The sequence below is a fragment of the Monodon monoceros genome, unplaced genomic scaffold, assembly GCF_005190385.1.
Source record: "Monodon monoceros isolate NGI ecotype Baffin Bay Population unplaced genomic scaffold, NGI_Narwhal_1 Super_Scaffold_15, whole genome shotgun sequence".
Taxonomy (NCBI): domain Eukaryota; kingdom Metazoa; phylum Chordata; class Mammalia; order Artiodactyla; family Monodontidae; genus Monodon; species Monodon monoceros.
The window spans coordinates 5583764-5607790 of NW_021703771.1; the positions used below are offsets into that span (position 1 = coordinate 5583764).

The 24027-nt window shown below is 37.7% G+C and overlaps 1 protein-coding gene and 1 non-coding gene across 3 annotated transcripts in view; one reads left to right on the forward strand and one right to left on the reverse strand.

Moving 5' to 3' along the window:
- Window positions 1–24027, forward strand: part of ADGRB3 (adhesion G protein-coupled receptor B3) — an 802271-nt gene that overhangs the window by 514421 nt on the left and 263823 nt on the right. The window lies entirely within an intron of this gene.
- On the reverse strand, window positions 18492–18598 carry LOC114896397. Its single transcript, XR_003793779.1, has one exon. It is a non-coding gene; the product is annotated as a U6 spliceosomal RNA (small nuclear RNA).

Sequence of the window (24027 nt, forward strand, 5' to 3'; positions counted from 1 at the left end):
TGTGGTACTTAAGACATAGAGTAACTTACTATAACAGACAGACCTGAAAATGCAGGGGCTCAAACAAGGAAGAAGTTACCCTGTCTGTTCATAAGAGTCCATAGGTGGGCAGGCAGGCCAGCTAGAGAAGGGAAGTGCCTCAGTCCACAAGTTCACCTGAGGACCACCCCTTTCCCAGGTGGTACTACTTGATCGTCTTCTGCTCGGCTTCTATCTCTGGATCAAAGGCAGAGGCTCCACTGAACCCAGCAGAATAGCAGAAAGGGAAAAGAAAAGGGGTAAAGGGTGATCACTTTCCTTTATAGAATGTGATGTGGTAGCTGATCACATTGCTTCCACTCACGTCCCATTGACCAACACTTACTCAAAACCATGTGTCCCACCAGGTAGCAGTAAAGGCTGAGAAGTGTAGTCTCTGGCTAAAACTTTCTAGGACTCTAATACTATAGAGATGAGAGTACTCGAAACAATTTAAGTACGCACTTCATGCACAATTTTCCATATATCTAAAACATTAATACCATAAAATATTCATCTTATACATATACATATCTATGTGTGTTGTATGTGTATTATGCACATAAATTTCACACACACACACACACACACACCCCTCCAGTTACTCCCCAGAGAAATACTTTTTCTAATTCTTACGTGATTTTACAAATTAACAGAAATTCAAGTTCTAAAAAAAACTAAAGTAAAAGAAAGTTATAATTAGTAACCACAATAGAATGCGTAATTCCAGTTTCTTTTAAATTCTTGGTAAATTAAATGAGAAAGCAAATTTTTACTTCAATAGATTGTAAATATTTATACAAAATGACTAAATATGTTTACATATTACCTGTTCTGAAGTTTATATTATTTGTTGGAACGTTTCCTGGCATGAAAATGAGAGGATAAACTTACATGATTGAGGCCATCAGTCAATTATTTTGCTTCAGCTAAGTGATTTATTCAAAGACTTCTTGTGAGTTGCAGTGGGTATAATTTTTATCTTTATGACTTTTCCTAATAATGCTTTGCAGTACCAAATAATTGAATGACTATTACTTTAGGTCTGATTTAGACAGACATTAATCATGTCCCCTGAGTCAGCCTGGGTATTAGAATTTACAGAGCAAGGAAGCTCTCTTTCAAGTGCATCTTAAAACAGAGATTTGCATTACTTGCTCTCTTATGCCCCCAGTGTAATACTAGCATTTCTGCAGAACTTCTGGTGCCTAGGACAATGAAGGACCCAAACAATGACATTTTGGGAGAAAAAAAATGGAGCATACCCATAGCATCTCAACATGGCTTTCATCTTTTTTTTTTTTCTTTAAGCCACTACCCCTGAGTACTCACCCTGTCCCAGGCACTGTCCTAAGTGCTTCACTTTTCATCCTTACAAGAACCCTTAGGTGAGTACTATTATCATCATTTTACTGATAAAGAATCCGAGGCCTGGAAAAGTGATGGACTCGTGCAAGACAAGACCAAGCTTTCTCTTGCTCCAGAATCCTTGAATATTACCCAACTCTTATTACATCGAAGTCAAAGTGGGTGTGGGCATGTCAGTCAGGATTTTCCAGAAAAACAGAATATATATATATATATATATATATATATATATATATATATATATCCTACTGAGAGAGAGAGAGAGAGAGACTTCAGGTGTTGAGGAGTATAAGGGCAGGCCCTGATGGAGGGGCAGGCAGAGGACTGACTGGCCAGGGCTAAGTGTTTTCTTTGATGAGACCCATGTAAGCTGTAGGAGGAAACAGGAAAAATCGGCGATTGTGGATGCTTATTTTCACTGATTACAATGAAAACTGAAGGCAATTTTTTGTCCCAGGTGGTATGAAGAAGGTGGAGGTCCTAAAAGCTATAGTATCCAACAACAGCTGTGTCTTCTTTAAGGGTAACACAGCTAGAGTGCGATAAGGGTATAATGCCATTTGCAGTGACATGGGTGGACCTAGAGATTGTCACACTGAGTGAAGTAAGTCAGCCAGGGACAGACAAATACCATATGATATCACTTATATGTGGAATCTAAAAAAATGATAGAAATGAATTATTTACAAAACAGAAATAGAGTCACAGATGTAGAAAAGAAACTTCTGGTTACCAGGGGTTAACAGGGTGGGGAGGGATAAATTGGGAGATTGGGATTGACGTATACACACTACTATATATAAAATAGATAACTAATAAGGACCTACTGTATAGCACAGGGAACCCCACTCAGTACTCTGTAATGACCTATATGGGAAAAAAATCTAAAAAAACGGGATATATGTATATGCATAACTGATTCACTTTGCTAAACAGCAGAAGCTAACAAAACATTGTAAATCAACTATAGTCCAATAAAATAAACAAACAAACTTCATTGCCAGAGCAAAAACTATACATATATATGGTTTTCAGAAGACAACTTTCAATAACAAATGGACCATCCTCAGGCAGGTGGCTCAGGGCCTGGGACCGAGCTCTGAGAGCACATTACGACAGCAGGCATGCCAGGCGTGCTAATGTGCCTGGCTGGTGCGCGGGCTTCATTAGTGCTGCAAGGGGCACAGAACTGCAGTCGTGGACCTTGGCCGGTGGTCTGCTTGCTGGATGCCCCTTCCCTCCAGTTGGGCTGTGCTGACTTCATAAGTCAAAGCCTTCGGGATACTTCCTCTACCATTATTTTATTACAAAAGCCAAAATATAGTGTCTGAAAGAAACTGGAAAAAAGTATAGACAAAAAAAGTACCTGTAATCCCATCATCTCTGTTGGTAAACATTCTTAAACCTTTTTTAATTTAGCCAGGATGTTAATATAGATCTGGCTCTGGATATAACGAGAATATAGTTGCAAAAATGGGTTTATGCTTTATATACAGTTTTATGCCCTGCTTCTTCGTTTATTGTATCACTAATATAGTTCCATGTCAATAAATATATTTCTACAGCTGTTGGTATGGCTGCATAGAACCCCATTATATTTATATTCTCTACTACTCTTGAAATGTATAATTCCCGGATAAAGTACAAAGTATGTTATTCCAACAGAATACACGTTCCTGAGGTTTTGGTGATTCTCAAGCCACCAGGCATAAATTAATTTTTTTTCTGTCTTTAAAAGGCAGGAAGAGAAAATGATATACTTGTGTCATCTAAATCATCACCCCTTAATAAGTAATATCACAGCCATATTACAGTAAGCCAAACTCTCACAGGCAATAGGTAATATTTCAGGAGTAAACATTAAAATGTAATTATCTCAAGTTCAGAAATAAGGGTGATGAATCAAGGACAGTTTGTTTTTAAATTTTATATTATCTTGAGTCTTAAGGCAGAAGGTTTCAAACCCAAGACAAATTTTCAATGCCCTGTAACTATCGTCTTGTCTTCTTGTGTCTGAGTATGATGTGTTTTATTGAATTAGATTTAAATTAAGTTCGGGGGCTTATTATGCAACGGCCTCCAAAGAGCATCCTTTCCCTTCACTGCTGCCTGTTTTAGGAATTGCTGATGTCCTCAGTTCAAAGCTGTATCATCCATTTCTAGAATGACTTTCTTGAAACGTGAAGATAACAGCATTGTCTGATTGCAGCATCCAGATTTCCCTTTCCTATTTTCTGACTCTTTTACCAATACATGCGTTTTACAAAGTCACAGAAGTAACAGTGTAATGAACACTTAGGCCCAAGTCTACGTGATTATAGCAAGAATTACTTTGAACAGGTAGTCAGGGGCACCTGACGTCTAGCTGTGGCTCTATCATCAATCAAATTGAGAAAGCAGTTGGCTCCCAGTTTCATTACCTGTAAAATGAAACAGCTAAACTACATGAGCATTGAGATCCCTCCAGATATGGTGTAATTCTGGTATCGTTCACCCTTTTGGAGACCAGAAGCTTGTTCGAACTCATGCATTGATGACTAGGTACCAGACCTGGGATTCTGTTCTGGTCAAACTACCAGGAAACAATTCGCTTTTCCAAGGTTAGCATGTGGTATTAAATGGCTTACTGAATCCTCTGGGCTCAGTTTCTAGAAGAGACCCTGAAAGGCTCAACACAGAACTTAGCCAGCCACCTGGATAAGTGACACTCCTACTATCATCAAGAAGCTGCCTACAGGAAAGAAAGTCAGACACCAATCTGCACTGCGGGATGCATGCCTGGCACCCGCTGCTCTTCTTGTTCAGCTCAGTTCTAACTTCAGCCCTCATGTGAGTGCATGTTGTTGATGAAAACTAAGTGACATTCAGCCCTGGCTGCAGGGCCTCTAGGACATGTTCCATTTCAGAATCCTAGCCTCTGCAGCAGAAGTTGTCACACCAGTCTAGAGGTTGGAATAGTTTTTTAGGGAGTCAAACCACAGTCCCAGATGTTCTCAATATCTGATTGGTACCAGAAACCCATAAATAGGCCACTGTTTTATCAAAAAAAAATATGCCTTAGTATGTACATATACTTATTTTAAATGGGAATATATTACCATATAAAGTTTTGAAAGTGATTAATTAGTAATTAATAACCAAATTTATATTTGGTCTATCTATAAGAAAACTGTATTTTTGGTGACAATATTCTAAATATTGTTTTTCCCTTGAAATGAAGAGTATATGTCAAATATGCGCTAAAAGAATATAATACGAATTAAGCTCTAATTTGTCCATATTTTATTCTACTCAAAAAGAATTAGAGCTGCCGTTGTAATGGACATATCCTGATACTCTAGATTACAGATTTCTCAAAGCTGACGTTTGTTATTAACAGTATTTTGAGTTCACATGCCACCATATAAATGGCTTTTTGCCAGTTAATCACTGTCATAGAAAACTACTGACTTACACAGAAGTCAGAAATTATTGATAATTTTAATTTCTTTGTCTCGCTGAGCTAAAAATTTATTTCAGAGAGAATTATTGATGAGTGGCTGATTCTAGAGCAGATTGTTAGCATGGAATTTATCAGTCTGATGAAATGTTAAGTGAATAGGAATAATTATTCACTCATTCATTCAACAGTATTTATTTGTCCCTGCTGTGTGTGAGACCGTAGTAGGGATTTGGAACACAGAAGTGAGCAAAACACAAGAAGATTTCTGTCCTCTCAGAGCAACTATTCTAACATGGGTAGACAGGCTATAAACAAGAAACATAATACATAAGCAAATCATGTTATAGAAGGTAATACGTGCTATGGGAAAAATAAAATGTAGAGCAAAAGGATGTGGGTGGGGATTGGGGGAGGGGTGTGGCCAGCATATCCCTCATTGGAGATGGGAGATTGGAGCAAAGACAAAGAAAGTGCGAAAATGTATTCCCGTGACCCTCTGGAGACAGAGCATGCCAGCCAGAGGGGTCAGCTGGGGTAGGTAAAAGGCATAAAATAGAAGAGTGCCAGGCTTACCCAAGGAAAAGCAAGGAGTCTGGAGCGGTTGGAGTGCTGTGAGGGGGGAGACTAACAAGAGGTTACTTTGGAGAGCTCTGAAGGCCACATAGTGCAGGGCCTTCCGGGCCATTACAAGGACTTGGGATTTGGCTCTGAGGACACGAGTCATGTCAGGGTTTGAGCAGAAGAATGACATAAACTTACATTTTAAATGTACCTTTCTGTAGCTACTGTGTTTACCACAAGCTGTAGGTGAGGGAGCATATTAGCAGGAAGGTCAAATGTGAGTCTGTTTCAGTGATCTGGGTGAGAGATGCTGGTGTCTCTATCAGGATGGTCGCAGTAGAGGCCGTAAGATGTTTGCAAGATTGGATTCACAGTATGAAAGCTGTAAGGGATTCAAGAAAGACTTCAGAGACATTGGTCTGAGCTGTGGAGGAATGGAGTTGCCATTAAGTGAGATGGAGGAAACGACTCATGGATGAGGTTTGTGGGAAGCGAACAGGAGTTCTGAACCCAAAAGGTTGGAGGGTATGTATTTGTTTACTGCAGTGCTTCTCAAAGTGTGGTCCCTGGACCAGCAGGATCACCATCACCTGGGAACATGTTAGAGATGTATACCCTTGGGCCCCATGCTAGACCTTCTCCATAAGAAACTCTAGCCATGGGGCCCAGCAGTCTGTGCTTTAGCCAGACCTCCAGGTGGTTCTAATGCTCACTCAAGTTTGAGAAACGTTGTGTGTCATCGACAGGGACCATGAGAACACTATGGGTTCTGAGGTTAGAAGACCTGGATTCAAATCCTGCCTGACTGGGGCAAGATGATCCCTCCACCTGAGCCTTAATTTCTATACCTTTAAAGGGTGGACAGTAATACCTGTGCCGCCAGGTTGATGTGAGGAACCAGATAAAACAGATAAAACCTGTGCACTTTGTAAGAATTAGGAAGAGGAGACAGGAGGCTGGGGGTGGAGAGGTATAACACTTTTTTCTAATATCCTTTTGCTTTCAAGAAGAAGTAATAAACGTTACATGGAAGATCAGAGTTTTTCTTGAAGTTTGGCTAGACCTTCAACATGCAGGTAAAGATGACTGATGCTACTTTTGTGACTTGGTAGAAGGAATAATTGTTTGAATTAAATAATTTCTTTACTTCCCTTGTATATAGAAAGAAAAGAGACGTCTGTATTTTTACTACAAAATAGAAAAACCTGTTTCAATATGAATTTGCTTCTCTACGTGTATGCAATTATCTTTTAGCATCTGTTTAAATTTGGTTTGCAATCTTTAGGTTCATTTTTCCACTTTTCTAGAAAATGTAGAGTATGATGTCTCTGGGTTTACAGAATTCTGCAAGTAAGCTAAAAGTAAGGGGAGATGTAGTCTTGGAACCATGTTTCCAGGAAAACTCAATTATTCTTTCATTTTGTTATAAGAAAAAAAACTCAAGCTATTCATTAAAACCAAGTCTATGTGGTTGCAAAGAATGTTTTAAGGTTTAAAGAACTTGTTACACAGCATGAGTTTTTATATTCGAAGTCACTAACATATCTTTGCCATGGCAGTGGTTTAGCAAAACTATATACGTATGTTTGAAACCAGCTTGGTTCTGCCATTTTGATCTCCAAGTGTCACCTAACAGTTAGTCATGGTAGTCTTCCTTATTCTAGGTTTCTGATTGAGGAGATATTATGGTCTACATAGAAATGAATACATTTTCAGAGCATAGACGAACATCACTAGGCTGGGAAATTAAAAATTAACTACCATTTTGTGTTTTTTTACATTCAGTAGAGAGTGAAGGTAATATAGCAGGATTAAATAATAAGGTAGGTTTTAAAAGTCTTGTCTCATATAAGTACAATTTAAATCAATACTCATCTGCCTGTTTTGGAAACTTTTATTTCCTACCTCTGAAATTCTCTAATCATATTCTTGCAGAGTGTTCAACATTCATTCACCAAAAGTATGTTGAAGGTCTTCTGTGTGTCTGGTACTGTTCTGGATGCCTGAGATACAACGGTGCACTAAATAGACACACATCTGGAAGTTATATTCCAGTGGAAGGAGGCAAACAATAAATACGATCAGCAAATTACAGAATATGCTACACAGGCTATGTCATAAACACTATGAAGAAAGATAAAACAGGGAGAAGGCTATAGATAATGGGGAGGTGAGAGGAAGGGAACTCTACATAGAGTTCCTAAGGAAGGAGTCCCTCAGGTGACAGCTGAGTCTAAACCTCATGGGTGTGAAGGAGTGAGCTGGGTGGATATTTGGGGAAGAGATTTGTCAGAAGAGGGGCTGCAAAGGCCTGGAGTTGGAGCCATCTAGGATCAGCAAGATGGCCAGTATGACCAGCGAGGAGTGACAGCAATTTCAGAGATGGAGACAACAAGATGCAAAATATAGAAAGCCTTGTGGGCCCTTGTCAGGACTGAATTACTTGGCGTGAAATAGAAACTGGAGAGTTGGGGCAGAGGACTTACGTGATCTGGATTCCATCCAAAGATCTCTTCCTTTTGCATTTTCATTCCCAGAAATAAGCTTCTGGGATTAAGTCATCCTCCCTACAAACTTTAGAGTCGCCACTGACCCCCACCACGTAGCATTGCATGGGACTCTGGTTTGTGTTTTTTCATAGATGATAGTTTAAACTCTCCATAATGTTTAGTATTTCTAATCATCTTTGTATTTTACATAGAGTTTGTGTCCAAGTGGGGTTTTTTTTCTTTTTTTCCAAAAGTTGTTTTTATGTAGCTCTAGATTCTAATCTTTCTTCAACACCATGAAAATTTCTTCTATTATTTCTTAGATTATTTCCTCATCCTTTCTAACATTCCTATAAGAAGGATGATGGATTTTCTAGATCTTCCCACATCTCTTAATTTTTCTCCCTTTAATTTCCATATATTTATCTTTTTCTACACTACAGACTGCCACAGTTAGAATTTTGTCCTTGCCACTTACTTGCTGTATGACCTTTGGCTAATTACTTAATCTCTGTGTTGTCTGTGAGTCTCCATCCATAAAATGAGGGTAATAACAATGGTACCTACCTTGTAGGAATGTTATGTGGGGTAAATGAGTTCATAGCAAATGAAAAACTAATGTTAGCTCTTTATCTTCCAGGTCACTAATTCAGCATTCAGTATCTTCACTCTATCATTGAGTAGTTCTTTTGATATTTTTTTTAAAATTTAAGGCAATTATAATTTCAATTTCCAAGGATGTTTTCTCACTTTTTGACTCATTCTTTCTACAGAACAGCCTATTCTTTGTCCATGTATGCAATATGCTATCAAATCTCCCTGAGGACAACAATTAGAAAAATGTGAAATTATTTTCTTCCCCTAATTGTTTCTATTTCCTCTAGAGTCTGCCATTCTCTATCTACTTCCTGGTATTTTTCTTTTTGCCATTGGTTTTCTTCAGAAGCCTTGAGATGCTCATTTGTCAGTCCATATTAGTGGATGAAATACATGGTTTGTTTGTGTTTTGTTTGTATCTATACATCTGACATGGAAGAATCCCATGGGTAGTCTCCCCTTGGCTGCAAGGGCTCCTTGCAGGGTCTGCATTACCAGGCAGAGGTCTGTAGGAGGCAGGCTTCCTCTGAGGGCACATAGGCAGGGAACAAGCAGGCAGACCAAGCAATTCCCAGCTTAACTTCCCTCTTGGACAGCGCTGCCTTCCCTTGTGTGAGCCCTTCTTCCGTATCGTTTGTGGGAGTCTAGATTCCCCCTATCCTCCACTCTGATTCTTTCTTCAGCTCCCAAATCGATATTTGGAGCCCTCCCCAGACAGATCAGGCACTTTCTTTGGAGACTTCTCAAGCTTTAACTCAATTAGTCTATGTGCATCTAAACAGGAGGAGGGCACCTGACTAACTCCTCTTCATTTAATTCCTTTAGTGACTCTGAAAGTTCTCCAGCGCTTCTTTGAAAACAACAATGCTCACCTCTCACCTTGAAGGAAGTTGGCTCTACTCTGGTTTCTCTTCCAGTCTCATTCCATCTTCATCCAGGGTCTCAAAATTTCTACTTGGACCTTGGGACTTATCTTAAAAATATATTTGATGTCATTTCAGTGAATTGGGGAAGCAGCAAAGCGATGGAAAGCTTGTGCTCTGTCCCACATTTGGGAACACAAGTCAAGTCCACATCTTTTAGTTTGCACTCCCCAGCTCATATTTCTGACTATGGATTTTGAGTGGCTTAGGTCTAAGGGCTAACATAGTAGTTTTTAACACAGGGAGGCCATATCATCAAAAACTTCCCTTCCTTCTCTTCCTTTAGAGATTGACCCTTTCAACCCTAAGATGAGTTTGCCGGATTACGTAGTGGGATCTCCAAGCTGACAACCATAGTGGTTAACTCTTCAGCTCCTAAATTAAAGAACCTTAATTCCCTCGGACCAGACTCTCTTCTTCCCCAGGTGAACATGAGGCCAAGTGGATTCACTGGAGTTTGCCTTCAGGAAGATACTAGGGATGAGTGTAGCGAGGTGAGATTGGGTCAGAGGCTGGAGGGAGGAGAGGAACTTTTGAGGACAGTGTGTAGGGAGAAGAACCGACGTCATTAGCCTTCCCTGTTCCCACCTGTGGATGTGTCTCCCTCCCACATTTCAGGATTTCAACTCACAAGGGGGATTAGCACCGAGTTCCCTGGCTAGGATGTACCTTGTCTCTTATTACTCCACTCTCCAACACCATCAAAGGGCTGTAGAGAGATTAGAGAGTTGTAAAATAAATTAGGTGATACAACCACTATGGAGAAAAGTATGGAGATTCCTTAAAAAACTAAAAATAGAATTACCATATGACCCAGCAATCCCACTACTGGGCATATACCCTGAGAAAACCATAATTCAAAAAGAAACATGCACCCCAATGTTCATTGCAGCACTATTTAGAATAGCCAGGACATGGAAGCAACCTAAATGTCCATTGATAGATGAATGGATAAAGAAGATGTGGCACATATATACAATGGAATATTACTCAGCCATAAAAAGAAACGAAATTGATTTTTTTTGTAGTGAGGTGGATGGACCTAGAGTCTGTCATACAGAGTAAAGAAAGTCAGAAAGAGAAAACAAATACCATATGCTAACGCATATATATGGTATCTAAAAAAAAAAAAATGGTACTGATAAACCTAGTTGCAGGGCAGGAATAAAGAGGTAGACATAGAGAATGGACTTGAGGACATAGGCTGGGAGGGTGAAGCTGGGGCGAAGTGAGAGTAGCATCGACATACATACACTACCGAATGTAAAATAGCTGGCTGGTGGGAAGCAGCTGCATAGCACAGGGAGATCTGCTCCATGTTTTGCGATGACCTAGAGGGGTGGGATAGGGAGGATGGGAGGGAGACACAAGAGGGAGGGGATATGGGGACATGTGTATTCATATGGCTGATTGGCTTTGTTGTGCAACAGAAACTAACATGGCACTGTGAAGCAATTATACTCCAACAAATATCTATTAAAAAATAATTAATTAAAGGAAAGGCAAAAAATCACTCTTCCCTCAGGTTCCTGCAAAGTCAAAATGAACAGGATGGGAATTCTGTAATTTTTAATGGGTCTGAAGATGACCAAGGAAGGGACTCCCACGTCCCACCCAGTGAGGCAGAGGACCCTGTGAAGGCAGGGGGATAGACTGTGCATTAGCGGTGGCCATTTTTCAGGGAGATGCATGAGGTCAGGAGACCGTAGATGGTCACTTAGCTGGATGCCCCCAAACCATCAAACAGGCCACCCATGGAGTCCGAAGCTGGATGTGTTCATTGGACAGACGAGGTGAGGACTGACCAACAGAGAAGTGACCCAAACTGGACTCACAGCCTGTCACCAATTTGTTCACAGGCTCCTTTTGTGCAAATATTCTTTGGTCTTTTCTGACACAGATTTAAGTCAGGTTTGAGAGTAGGAGGAAAGGGAGTTTGGGAAGAGTGTTGAAAGGGAAAAGAGGTCATGGAAATGTCTGAATATGACTGTATTCACCCAAAGGACACTAAGTTTTAATCTGGAAGTTACTGAGAAAACTGTAGGGCTGGAGAACATTTATCAAATCACTACTGACTGAGACTGGGACCATGTTGAAGAAAACCAAGAACAATTCTAAAATAAATACAGAAAGGAGTTTCATGTCCACCCATAGCTGAATGTTGACTGTATCATTTTGAGCTCTTCATACCCAGTAATGTACATTATAGTAAGGTGCTTTACAAACATTGTCTAATAAAAATACCTAATTTATCACTAATTAGATAGTAATTGTGTTTCCGTGCTAAGAGATAAAATATTCAAACGTGTCTCCCTCTGAAATTGGGTTTAGGCACCATAATGGCCGTTCATTAATGTTCCAGCAATCCCTGAGGTCCAAATGTAGTTATCACACGGAATCATCCCAAGTCACTCATGGTATGCCCCAAACCATCTGCCTCATACCTTTACAAACTGAAAAGGAGGTTAGAAACTGAGATGCTTCTTCCCAATCTCAATCCTGAAGACTGAAGCTTAGAAATGGCATTAAAACATTTACTACAAGCCCACTAAGACACATTTTGTTTATTATTATTTCTACTTAGACTATGCACCAGGTTCTGCCTTAACATATTTTACACAGTCAGTAAATATGACTTGATTCAGCACTGAAGGGAAAAGGGTAACACAATGTTTCTGGGATCATTTCCTTCTTGACATCCTCATATTAATGACTGTTTGCTTATGTCTTGGCTGACATGAATTTGAAACAAACCAAACTTTATAATTCTTGCCTTCAAATTTGAGTTATTTGTCGGTGAAGATGGTATTCCTAAATTGCAATTTTCAAACTGGATTTTTCGCCATGTTTTATGAAAAGTGCATAGCAGTCTGCAAATCTCTGGTTCAAAATTACATGTTTCTCTCTATCATGACAGTGCCTAAGCTATGTTCTGTCCCTTTATAAGCCTATTTCTGATTTCTGACTCCTGTCAAAATTGATCCTGTACAGGTCAGTCTGACCCATAAACTACACGAAATTGTTTTTGAGGTTTGAGGCCTTAATATCAGTTAACGTCTAAATCTGCCATTAAATTTTGCTATGTGCTTCTTGTTCCATGGTAATTACCACCTTCATCATCATATTCAAGTCTTGATAGGCAATGTTGCTTTGAAAATACTAAAAGAAAACATATTTTTTAAACACATAGTGTATTTCTTTTGGAAATTAAGTACTGATACTTACACCTAACTGGAGACTTGCATAATTTTTGTTTTCTTCTTTATCCTAAAAGAAATGACTGCTGTTGCAATTCATGTTGCTTACGTGTGGTTTCCTGGCTTCTCATTCTTGAACATGAGTAGACTGCCATGTTAGAAAATTTCCCTGATATCTTCAGACACAGGAAGTCAGTCATTGCGATTCTTTCTGTAACCATCAAGTGAGTGTGGGATGGTCTGGTTCTTTCTAGGTTTGAAACTACAAATATAGCTTCTAATCCAGTTTCTACTTAATCACGGGGTGACTTGACCCATATCACTTAGCCCTTTGCATCTTACTTTCCCTCTGTTATAAAAATGAGGATGTAATAAAAACTACTCAAACAGTATTAAATTCAATGTGTAAAAAACAGCTGAATCATGGGTAGTATTCAAAAAACTTTACCTTTCTTCCTTTCTTTGCTCGCACTACAGAACATATTTTATTCCAGAATATATCAACCTCATATATTAGGTGTGATTTCTTTTTCCAAAAACTCTTGATACTGTGAACACCTTGGTATCAGCTTCTACCAAATTCCAAATGTTAAAATTTTGCTCCAGGAGTGCTCCAGTGCCCAGGAATTTGTGTGAGGCAAGGGCCCACACAGCAAGATTACAACCAAGGTAACAGTGTTTCTTCTGGCATGGCATTTGGACACAAGTGCCTTTGAAAGTCTCCTTCATACCCGCCCCCTAAAGAGATACTAGAGCTGTCTCCCTACAGAGAAAGGAAATCAAACGTTAAGAGTCAGCACAATGTGTTCACATATGGACACATTCTCCATTAAAAAAATCCAATTACTCTATTTCCAGTGAGACATTGTAGCAGGGCTGCCCCCAGTCTATGAAAAGTGCAAGCCCCTGTGAACACTCTGTGTGCCTATCATCAGTATTTAAGACATGTCTGCTTATCCTCACTGTCACCTGTCTGTTCACAAGAAAAAGTATCTAAGAGCTTTCCCTTTATTTGAAAGTCAAACGTATTTCAGTATCTTTGCCACATCACAGTTTTACTTAAAGACTTCATTCCCCAAAGCCAAAATGACAAACTCCACAGCTTAGAGTAATTTATTAAAATGTAAAGCCTCCGTTTAAATGAAGAAAGCTGTTAGGGGATCCTGTAGTCCATGAGTTGAAGACAATGATTTATTCTACAGGGATAATACTGATCATTTAAAATGTTCCTTCTTTGCCTTTAATGGATAGTAACTGGAATTACTATTTGGAATTTCTTCCAAAGTCTATTTCTGCTCTTTGGTGAATCACATAGCAGATATAAACCCCTCTTCCCCAAAGGAAAAAAGAAAAAAAAAAAAGCTCCAAGAATCATTGATCCAGGCTTGAAGCCAAGCAATCTATATTTAGTGCTTTCTCAACAAGCCACACAATAAAAATGTAAATGGAATGGTGCTACTTTCTCCTCTCACCTTTTTTCAGTGTGTGACTTTGATGCTGTTTAAATTATTTATTTTCAGACTATCTTCAAAGAACTTAGTTCATCCCGTGTAGGGGCCTTACTATCCCAATTTCACATTAATCATAATTCCATGATTCTTATTGCTTTACAATGCTTGGCTTTCATAAAAATGTAAGGCTAAACCTGAGGTACCCTCCTACTCTGGGTTGCTGAATTTGCACAGAGTCAATGGGTCTCATCTAAGTCCTTTCTCCCCCAATTTATTGGGATATACCTGATATATAAGGTCATGTAAGTTGAAGGTGTACAGTGTGTTGATTTGATACACATACATTGCAATATGATTACCACTGTAGTGTTAGCTAACAACTCCATCACATCATATAATTACCTTTTTGTTGTTGTAAGAACATTTCAGATCTAACCTCTCAGAGACTTTCAAGTATGTAGTACAGTATTGTTATCTTTAATCATAATGCTATCCATAGATCCCCGGAAGGAATTCATCTTCTAGTTGGCAGTTTGTACCCTTTGACCAGCATCTCTTCATTTCTCCTGCCTCCCACCCTTAGTAACCACCACTGTACTCTGTTTCCATGAGCTCGGCTTTTCTAGATTCCATATGTAAGTCATATCATATAGTATTTGTCTTTCTCTGCCTGACTTATTTCACTTAGTATTGTGCACTCAAGAGCCATTCACGTTGTCACAAATGACAGGATTTTGTTATTTCTCGTGATTGAGTAATACTCGATATCTTCTTTTTTAAATTTATTTTTTATTTTAACATCTTTATTGGAGTATAATTGCTTTACAATGCTGTGTTAGTTTCTGCTTTATAACAAAGTGAATCAGTTATACATATACATATATCCCCATATGTCCCCCCTCTTGCGCCTCCCTCCCACCCTCCCTAGCCCACCCCTCTAGGTGGTCACAAAGCACTGAGCTGATTGCCCTGTGCTATATGGCTGCTTCCCACTAGCTATCTATTCTACATTTGGTAGTGTATATATGTCCATGCCACTCTCTCACTTTGTCCAAGCTTCCCCTTCCCCCTCCCTGTGTCCTCAAGTCTATTCTCTGCATCTGCATCTTTATTCCTGCCCTGCCCCTAGGTTCTTCAGAACCCTTTTTTTTAGATTCCATATATATGTGTTAGCATACGGTATTTGTTTTTCTCTTTCTGACTTAATTCACTCTGTATGACAGTCTCTAGGTCCATCCACCTCACTACAAATAACTCAGCTTTGTTTCTTTCTATGACTAAGTAATGTTCCATTGTATGTATGTGCCACATCTTCTTTGTCCATTCATCTGTCGATGGACACTTAGGTTGTTTCCATTACCTGGCTATTGTAAATAGTGCTGCAGTGAACATTGGGGTGCATGTGTCTTTTTGAATTATGGTTTTTTCAGGGTATCTGCCCAGTATTGGGATTGCTGGGTCATATGGTAGTTCTATTTTTAGTTTTTTAAGAAACCTCCATACTGTTCTCCATAGTGCTGTATCAATTTACATTCCCACTAACAGTGCAAGAGGGTTCCCTTTTCTCCACACCCTTTCCAGGATTTACTGTTTGTAGATTTTTTGATGATGCCCATTCTGACTAGCGGTACCTCACTATAGTTTTGATTTGCATTTCTCTAATGATTAGTGATGTTGAGCATCCTTTCATGTGTTTGATGGCAATCTGTATATCTTCTTTGGAAAAAGTCGATTTAGGTCTTCTGCCCATTTTTAGATTGGATTGTTTGTTTTTTTCATATCGAACTGCATGAGCTTCTTGTAAATTTTGGAGATTAATCCTCTGTCAGTTGCTTCATTTGCAAATACTTTCTCCCATTTTGAGTGTTGTCTTTTCATCTTGTTTATATTTTCCTTTGCTATGCAAAAGCTTTGAAGTTTCATTAGATCCCATTTGTTTGTTTTTGTTTGTATTTCCATTTCTCTAGGAGGTGGGTCAAAAAGGATCTTGCTGTGATTTATGTCAAAGACTGTTCTTCCTATGTTTTCCTCTAAGAGTTTCATAGTGTCCAGTCTTACCTTTAGGTCTTTAATCCATCTTGAGTTTATTTTTGTGTATGGTGTTAGAGAATGTTCTAATTTCATTCTTTTGCATGTAGCTGTCCAGTTTTCCCAGCACCACTTACTGAAGAGGCTGCCTTTTCTCCATTGTATATTCTTGCCTCCTTTATCAAAAATAAGATGACCGTGTGTGTGGGTTTATCTCTGGGCTTTCTATCCTGTTCCATTGATCTATTTTTCTGTTTCTGTGCCAGTACCATACTTTCTTGATTACTGTAGCTTTGTAGTATAGTCTGAAGTCAGGGAGCCTGATTCCTCCAGCTCCGTTTTCTTTCTCAAGATTGCTTTGGCTATTGGGGGTCTTTTGTGTTTCCATACAAGTTGTGAGATTTTTTGTTCTAGTTCTGTGAAAAATGTCATTGGCAGTTAGATAGGGATTACCTTGAATCTGTAGATTGCTTTGGATAGTATAGTCATTTTCACAATGTTGATTCTTGCAACCCAAGAACATGGTATATCTCTCCATCTGTTTGTATCGTCTTTAATTTCTTTCATCAGTGTCTTATAGTTTTCTGCATACAGGTCTTTTGTCTCCTTAGGTAGGTTTATTCCTAGGTATTTTATTCTTTTTGTTGCAACAGTAAATGGGAGTGTTTCCTTAATTTCTCTTTCAGATTTTGCATCATTAGTGTATAGGAATGCAAGAGATTTCTGTGTATTAATTTTGTATCCTGCTACTTTACCAAATTCATTGATTAGCTCTAATAGTTTTCTGCTAGCATCTTTAGATTCTCTATGTATAGTATCATGTCACCTGCAAACAGTGACAGTTTCACTTCTTTTCTGATTTGGATTCCTTTTATTTATTTTTCTTCTCTGATTGCTGTGACTAAAATTTCCAAAGCTGTGTTAAATAAAAGTGGTGAGAGTGAGCATCCTTGTTTGTTCCTGATTTTAGAGGAAACGGTTTTAGTTTTTCACCATTGAGAACGATGTTGGCTGTGGGTTTGTCATATATGGCCTTTAATATGTTTGGGTAAGCTCCCTCTTGCCTACTTTCTGGAGGGTTTTTATCATAAATGGGTGTTGAATTTTGTCGAAAACTTTTCCTGCATGTATTGAGATTACCATATGGTTTTTATCCTTCAGTTTGTTAATATGGTGTATCACATTGATTGATTTGCATATGTTGAAGAATCCTTGCATTCCTGCGATAAACCTCACTTGATCATGTGGTATGATCCTTTTAATGTGCTGTTGGATTCTGTTTGTTTGTATTTTATTAAGGATTTTTGCAGCTATGTTCATCAATGAAAATGGCCTGTATTTTTCTTTTTTTGTGACATCTTTGTCTGGTTTTGGTATCAGGGTGATGGTGGCCTCATAGAATGAGTTTGGGAGTGTTCCTCCCTCTACTATATTTTGGAAGAGTTTGAGAAGGATAGGTGTTAGCTCTTCTCTAAATGTTTGATAGAATTCGCCTGTGAAGCCATCTGGTCCTGGGCTTTTGTTTGTTGGAAGATTTTAAATCACAGTTTCAATTTCAGTGCTTGTCATCGGTCTCTTTTTATTTTCTATTTCTTACTGGTTCAGTCTGGGAAGGTTGTGCTTTTCTAAGAATTTCTCGATTTCTTTCATATTGTCCATTTTATTGGCATAAAGTTGCTTGTAGTAATCTCTCATGATTCTTTGTATTTCTGCAGTGTCAGTTGTTACTTCTCTTTTTTCATTTCTAATTCTGTTGATTTGAGTCTTCTCCCTTTTTTTCTTGATGAGTCTGACTTGTGGTTTATCAATTTTGTTTATCTTCTCAAAGAACCAGCCTTTAGTTTTATTGATCTTTGCTATCATTTCCTTCATTTCTTTTTCATTTATTTCTGATCTGATCTTTATGATTTCTTTCCTTCTGCTAACTTTGGGGGATTTTTGTTCTTCTTTCTCTGATTGCTTTAGGTGTAAGGTTAGGTTGTTTATTTGAGATGTTTCTTGTTTCTTGAGGTAGGATTGTATTGCTGTAAACTTCCCTCTTAGAACTGCTTTTGCTGCTCCCATAGGTTTTGGGTCGTCGTGTTTTCATTGTCATTTGTTTCTAGGTTTGTTTTTATTTCCTCTTTGAATTCTTCAGTGATCTCTTGGTTATTTAGTAGTGTATTGTTTAGCCTCCATGTGTTTGTATTTTACAGATTTTTTCCTGTAATTGATATCTAGTCTTATAGCGTTGTGGTTGGAAAAGATACTTGATACGATTTCAATTTTCTTAAATTTACCAAGGGTTGATTTGTGACCCAAGATATGATCTATTCTTGAGAATGTTCCAAGAGCACTTGAAAAGAAAGTGTATTCTGTTGTTTTTGGATGGAATGTCCTATAAATATCAATTAAGTCCATTTTGTTTAATGTGTCATAAAAGTATGGAACACTTCACAAGTTTGTGTGTCATCCTCACATAGGGGCCATGCTAATCTCTTCTGTATTGGTCCAGTTTTAGCACATGTGCTGCCGAAGCAAGCACTCCATATCTTCTTTATCCATTCTTCCACTGGTGGACACTTAGGCTGCTTCCCTATGTTGGCTGTTGTGAATAATGATGCAGTGAACATGCAAGACCAGTTCTTTATAGTTTATGAATTCTTTTTCCATGTAGAGCTTGTTTCCACCAGCCTCCTCCTAGGGTAGATAATTTAACTTGCTGGAACACCACTAGACCATAAATTCCTTATGAACACGGATCTATGAACCGTCCATCTGCCTAGAGACTAACACAGTGCATAAAGCATAATGATAGATAGCATTAATAAAATGCTGACTGTATGTCAGGCACTATTTACACTCTTTACATGCATTAATTTATTTAATCTTCAGAATTTAATGAAATAAGTATTACTATTATCTTTACTTTACAGTTGAGTTAACCTGAAGTTAATCTGAAATACAAATATGATTTGGCCAAACCCATACAGCAAGTATGTAAGGTAACAAAAATCTGAACCTAGGCAGCTCTTGAGTTCTACCTTATAGTATCAACTAGTGGAGTTAAGAATTCAGTGCATGTGTGTAGAATTAAATAAACTCCTCTGGAACCTAATAGAATTTCTTTAAAAAATGTAGATAATGCAGATGGGATGAAAACAAAAGTGAAAGAGAAAAGTGTAGAATAAGGAAGTTGGAGAGTAACATCAAAGAAAGAATAGGGGACAAAAAACAGTGAAGAAGGAAATTAGCCCAAGTGCAGGATTTCATGGTGCAAATAGGAGAAAATAATTAAAAGAGCCTGCTTGAGGTGAGGGGGGAAGGAATATTGGAAGAAGAGAATATTGAACAGAAAAAGCCTGTGAAAACATTATTGGTGGGCTGGGAAGAGTATCACACATTGAAAATTTTAAATAAAAAAACTTTATTTTTAAATAGATACGCACTTGTGGTTAGATTATTTCTTCCTGTGTTACATTCACCCTAATCTCTCAGCCTCCCAATCGTGGTCCCATGTGAATCAAACAAGACATGTGTTCAGGTGAGAGGCTAGGAGAATTATTTCACTGGACTACAGCTGTTGATGCTTTTTTACTATCCACTGAGTCTTTATATTGTACAAAATCAGAAAAGGAAATGTCCGCTAAGGATCCTTTTTGGTGCAGAAATACACTGTCAATCCTCTCCTTGAATACCTTTCCCAGACTCTGTCTCATTACCAGTTTTCCCTTCCCAGTAAATAATCTACCCTAATTATTTCTAACCAGTTTTTGTAGAGATTAGTTGGCCTGACAGATGGTGGGAAAGCCCTGGTTATCCTTCTTGTTGTGTGTTGTCTTAGCTTCCTGGACATACCCAGTTCACAACTCATATTCATTCAACACATTTTTGCCCTCTTACATGCTCGTATCACCCACTGACACTAACACCCTTCCAAGGGAGGGGAGAGTGCTATTCTAAATTGACTAAAGTAGATTTGGAAGTGTCCCACCCCACCCCCAACTTCTTTTTCTCCTCTGTTTCTTTCTTTTAGATAATTTGAGACTTTGTGATGCCTTTTTCCCCTTCTCTGGTTTTAGAAGTTATATATTCTGTTTCATTTCACCTAATGGTTGTCCATTATTTTTAACTTATAAACTTGATTTAACAGAGTTCAGTGTGGATCAGTATCTCAGCCCTTTTCCAGAACAGTACAAAGATTTGGAACTCTTTACCTCCTATCGTGCCCTCCTGACATTCATTATTTTTTTCCAGGCTTTGATATCCACCTTATGTTTATACTTTCCAAATTTATGCATTGTTATTTTTGTTTTAAAAGTCGTACCTGTTAAGTTTTACCTGCATATGATTAGCAAATGCTTTTCCCATTATTTCCTTCTAAATTCAGTCCTTCCTATTGTATCAATTTTCATCTGCTTGAGATACATCCTTTAGTAGTTCTTCCACCAAGCAAATCCCATTAGAGACCTCTCTCAGTCTGTTTCTGAACATGTTTTTAATCTTTGTTTAATACCAAATGATATAAGACATAGTTATTTGCTAGTTTTCCCCCAATTTATAATTATATTTTTTGTGAAAATCTCCAGATGAGAATTAAGAACCATTAAAACAGAGTGATATTCTGAAAAGAAGCCCTGAATTTCAAATGTTGGAAGAAAGCCATTATTTCAAGGTTAAAACCTAATATAAATTATCTTAAAATTAGAAAAAAAGAATAGTGTTTAACTCAATAGCCTTTCAGAATAAGGCATTTAATTAGAAATCATGGCATTATCATGGAGGTCAAACAGTAGAGTACTGAAAGTTAATATTGAAAATTGTATTTAAAGCAGAGTAGAGAGATGACACTGAACATTCTCATTACGTCTAGTACCAAATGGTGTTGAAAAAAGTAGATTGAAGTTTGAATACAAGTCCATAGTTTGTAATAGCAACAAGTACAGTGTCCATATGGTGGTTTGCAGCTGAAGCACACAAATTTAAATGGGACTATTTGAAAAATCATTAACACATATGTTTTACTTTTTAAATTTTTATTTTATGTTGGGATAGAGTTGATTTACAATGTTGTGGTAGTTTCAGGTGTACAGCAAAATGATTCAGGTTTACATATACATATATGTGTGCTTACATATAGATACATTTATCTATTCTTTTTCATATTCTTTTCCCAGCTAGCTTATTACAGAATATTGAGTAGAATTCCCTGCACTATATAGTCGGTCCTTGCTGTTTACCTATTTTATTTTGAGTGGCATGTGGATGTTAATCCCAAACTCCTAATTTAGCCCTCTCCCCACACCTTTCCCCTTTGGTAACCATAAGTTTGTTTCCTGTATCTGTGAGTCTGTTTCTGTTTTGTAAATATGTTCATTTGTATCTTTTTAAGATTTCACATATAAGTGATATCATATAATATTTGTCTTTCTCTGTTTGACTTCACTTAGTATGATAATCTCTAGGTCCATCCATGTTGCTGCAAATAGCATTAGTTCATTATTTTTTATGGTTGAGTAATATTCCATTGCATATAAACACCACATCTTCTCTATGCATTCATCTCTCAATGGACATTGAGGTTGTTTCAATGTCTTCACTATTGTAATTAGTGCTGCAATGAACATTGGGGTACATGTATCTTTTTGAATTATGGTTTTCTCTGGATATGTGCCTAGGAGTGGGATTGCTGTGTCATATGGTGGTTCTATTATTAGGTTTTTAAGCAACTTCCATACTGTTCTCCATAGTGGTTGCACCAATTTACATTCCCACCAACAGTGCAGGAGGGTTCCCTTTTCTCCACACTCTCTCCAGCATTTACTGTTTATAGACATTTTGATGATGGCCGTTCTGACCAGTGTGAGGTGATACTTCATTGTAATTTTGATTTGCATTTTTCTAGTAATTAGTGATGTTGAGCATATTTTTATGTGCCTTTTGACCATCTGTATATCTTCTTTGGAAAAGTGTCTACTTATATCTTCTGCCCATTTTTGATTAGGTTGTTTGCTTTTGTGATATTGAGTTGCATGACTTGCTTGTGTATTTTGGAGATTAATCCCTTGTCAATCACATCATTTGCAAATACTTTCTCCCATCCTGTAGGTTGTCTTTTTGTTTTGTTTATGGTTTCCTTTGCTGTGCAGAAGCTTTTAAGTTTAATTAGGTCCCATTTGTTTGTTTTTATTTTCATTACTCCAGGAGGTGGATCCAAAAAGATGTTGCTATGATTTATGTCAAACAGTGTTCTCCCTATGTTTTCCTCTAAGAGTTTTATAGTATCTGGTCTTAACATTTAGGCCTTTAATCCATTTTGAGTTTATTTCTGAGTATGGTGTTAGAGAATGTTCTATGTCATTCTTTTACATGTAGCTGTCCAGTTTTCCCAGCACCATTATTGAAGTGACTGTCTTTTCTCCATTGTATATTCTTGCCCCCTTTGTCATAGATGAATTGACCATAGGTGCGTGTGTTTATTTCTGGGCTTTTCTGTTCCGTTGGTCTATAAGTCTGTCTTTGTGCCAGTACCATACTCTTGTGATTACTGTAGCTTTATAGTGTAGTCTGAAGTCAGGGGCTTGATTCCTCCAGCTCCGTTTTGCTTTCTCCAGATTGCTTTGCTATTTGGGGTCTTTTGTGTTTCCACACAAATTCTGATTTTTGTTCTAGACCTGCAAAAAGTACCATTGGTAATTTGATAGGATTTGCATTGAATCTGTAGATTGCTTCACATAGTATAGTCATATTGACAATATTGATTCTTCCAATCCAAGAACATAGTATATTTTTCCACCTCTTTGTGTCATCTTTGATTTTTTTCATCAGTGTCTTACAGTTTTTGGACTACAGGTCTTTTGCTTCCTTAGGTATGTTTATTCCTAGGTATTTAATGCTTTTTGATATGATGGTAAATGGGATTGTTTCCTTAATTTCTCCTTATGATCTTTTGTTGATAGTATATAGAAATGCAACAGATTACTGTGTATAAATTTTGTATCCTGCAACTTTACGAATTCATTGATGTTCCAACATCAATTCATTCATAGTAGTTTTCTGGTAGCATCTTTAGAATTTTCTAGAATTTTATGTATAGTATCATATCATCTGCAAACAGTGAAATTTTACTTGCACTTTTCCAATTGGATTCCTTTTATTTCTTTTACTTCTCTGATTGCCATCTCTAGAACTTTCAAAACTATGTTGAATAAAAGTGGTGAGAGTGGACATCCTTGACTTTTTCCTGATCTTAGAGGAAATGCTTTCAGCTTTTCACTGTACAGTATGATGTTGGCTGTGGGTTTGTCATATATGGCCTTTATTATGTTGAGGTAGGTTCCCTCTATGCCCACTTTCTGAAGATTTTTTATCATAAATTGGTGTTGACTTTTGTCAAAAGTTTTTCTGCATCTACTGAGATGATCATATAGTTTTTATTCTTCAATTTGTTAATGTGTTGTATCACACTGATTGATTTGCAGATATTGAAAAGTCCTTGCATCCGTGGGATAAATCCCTCTTGATCATGGTGTATGATCCTTTTAATGTATTGTTAGATTTGGTTTGCTAGTATTTTGTTGAGAATTTTTGTGTCTATGTTCATCAGTGATACTGACCTGTAATTTTCTTTTTTTGTGGTATCTTTGTGTGGTTTTGGTATCAGGGTGATGGTGGCCTCATCAAATGAGTATGAGAGTGTTCCTTCCTCTGTAGTTTTCTGGAATAGCTTCAGAAGGATATATGTTAACTCTTCTCTAAATCTTTGAATGAATTCACCTGTGAAGCCAACTGCTCCTGGCCTTTTGTTTCTTGGAAGTTTTAAATCACAGTTTCAATTTAAGTATTTGTCATTGGTCTGTTTATATTTTCTATTTCTTTCTGGTTCAGTCTTGGGACATTGTACTTTTCTAAGAATTTGTCCACTGCTTCCAGGTTGTCCATTTTATTGGCATATAGTTCCTTGTAGTAGTCTCT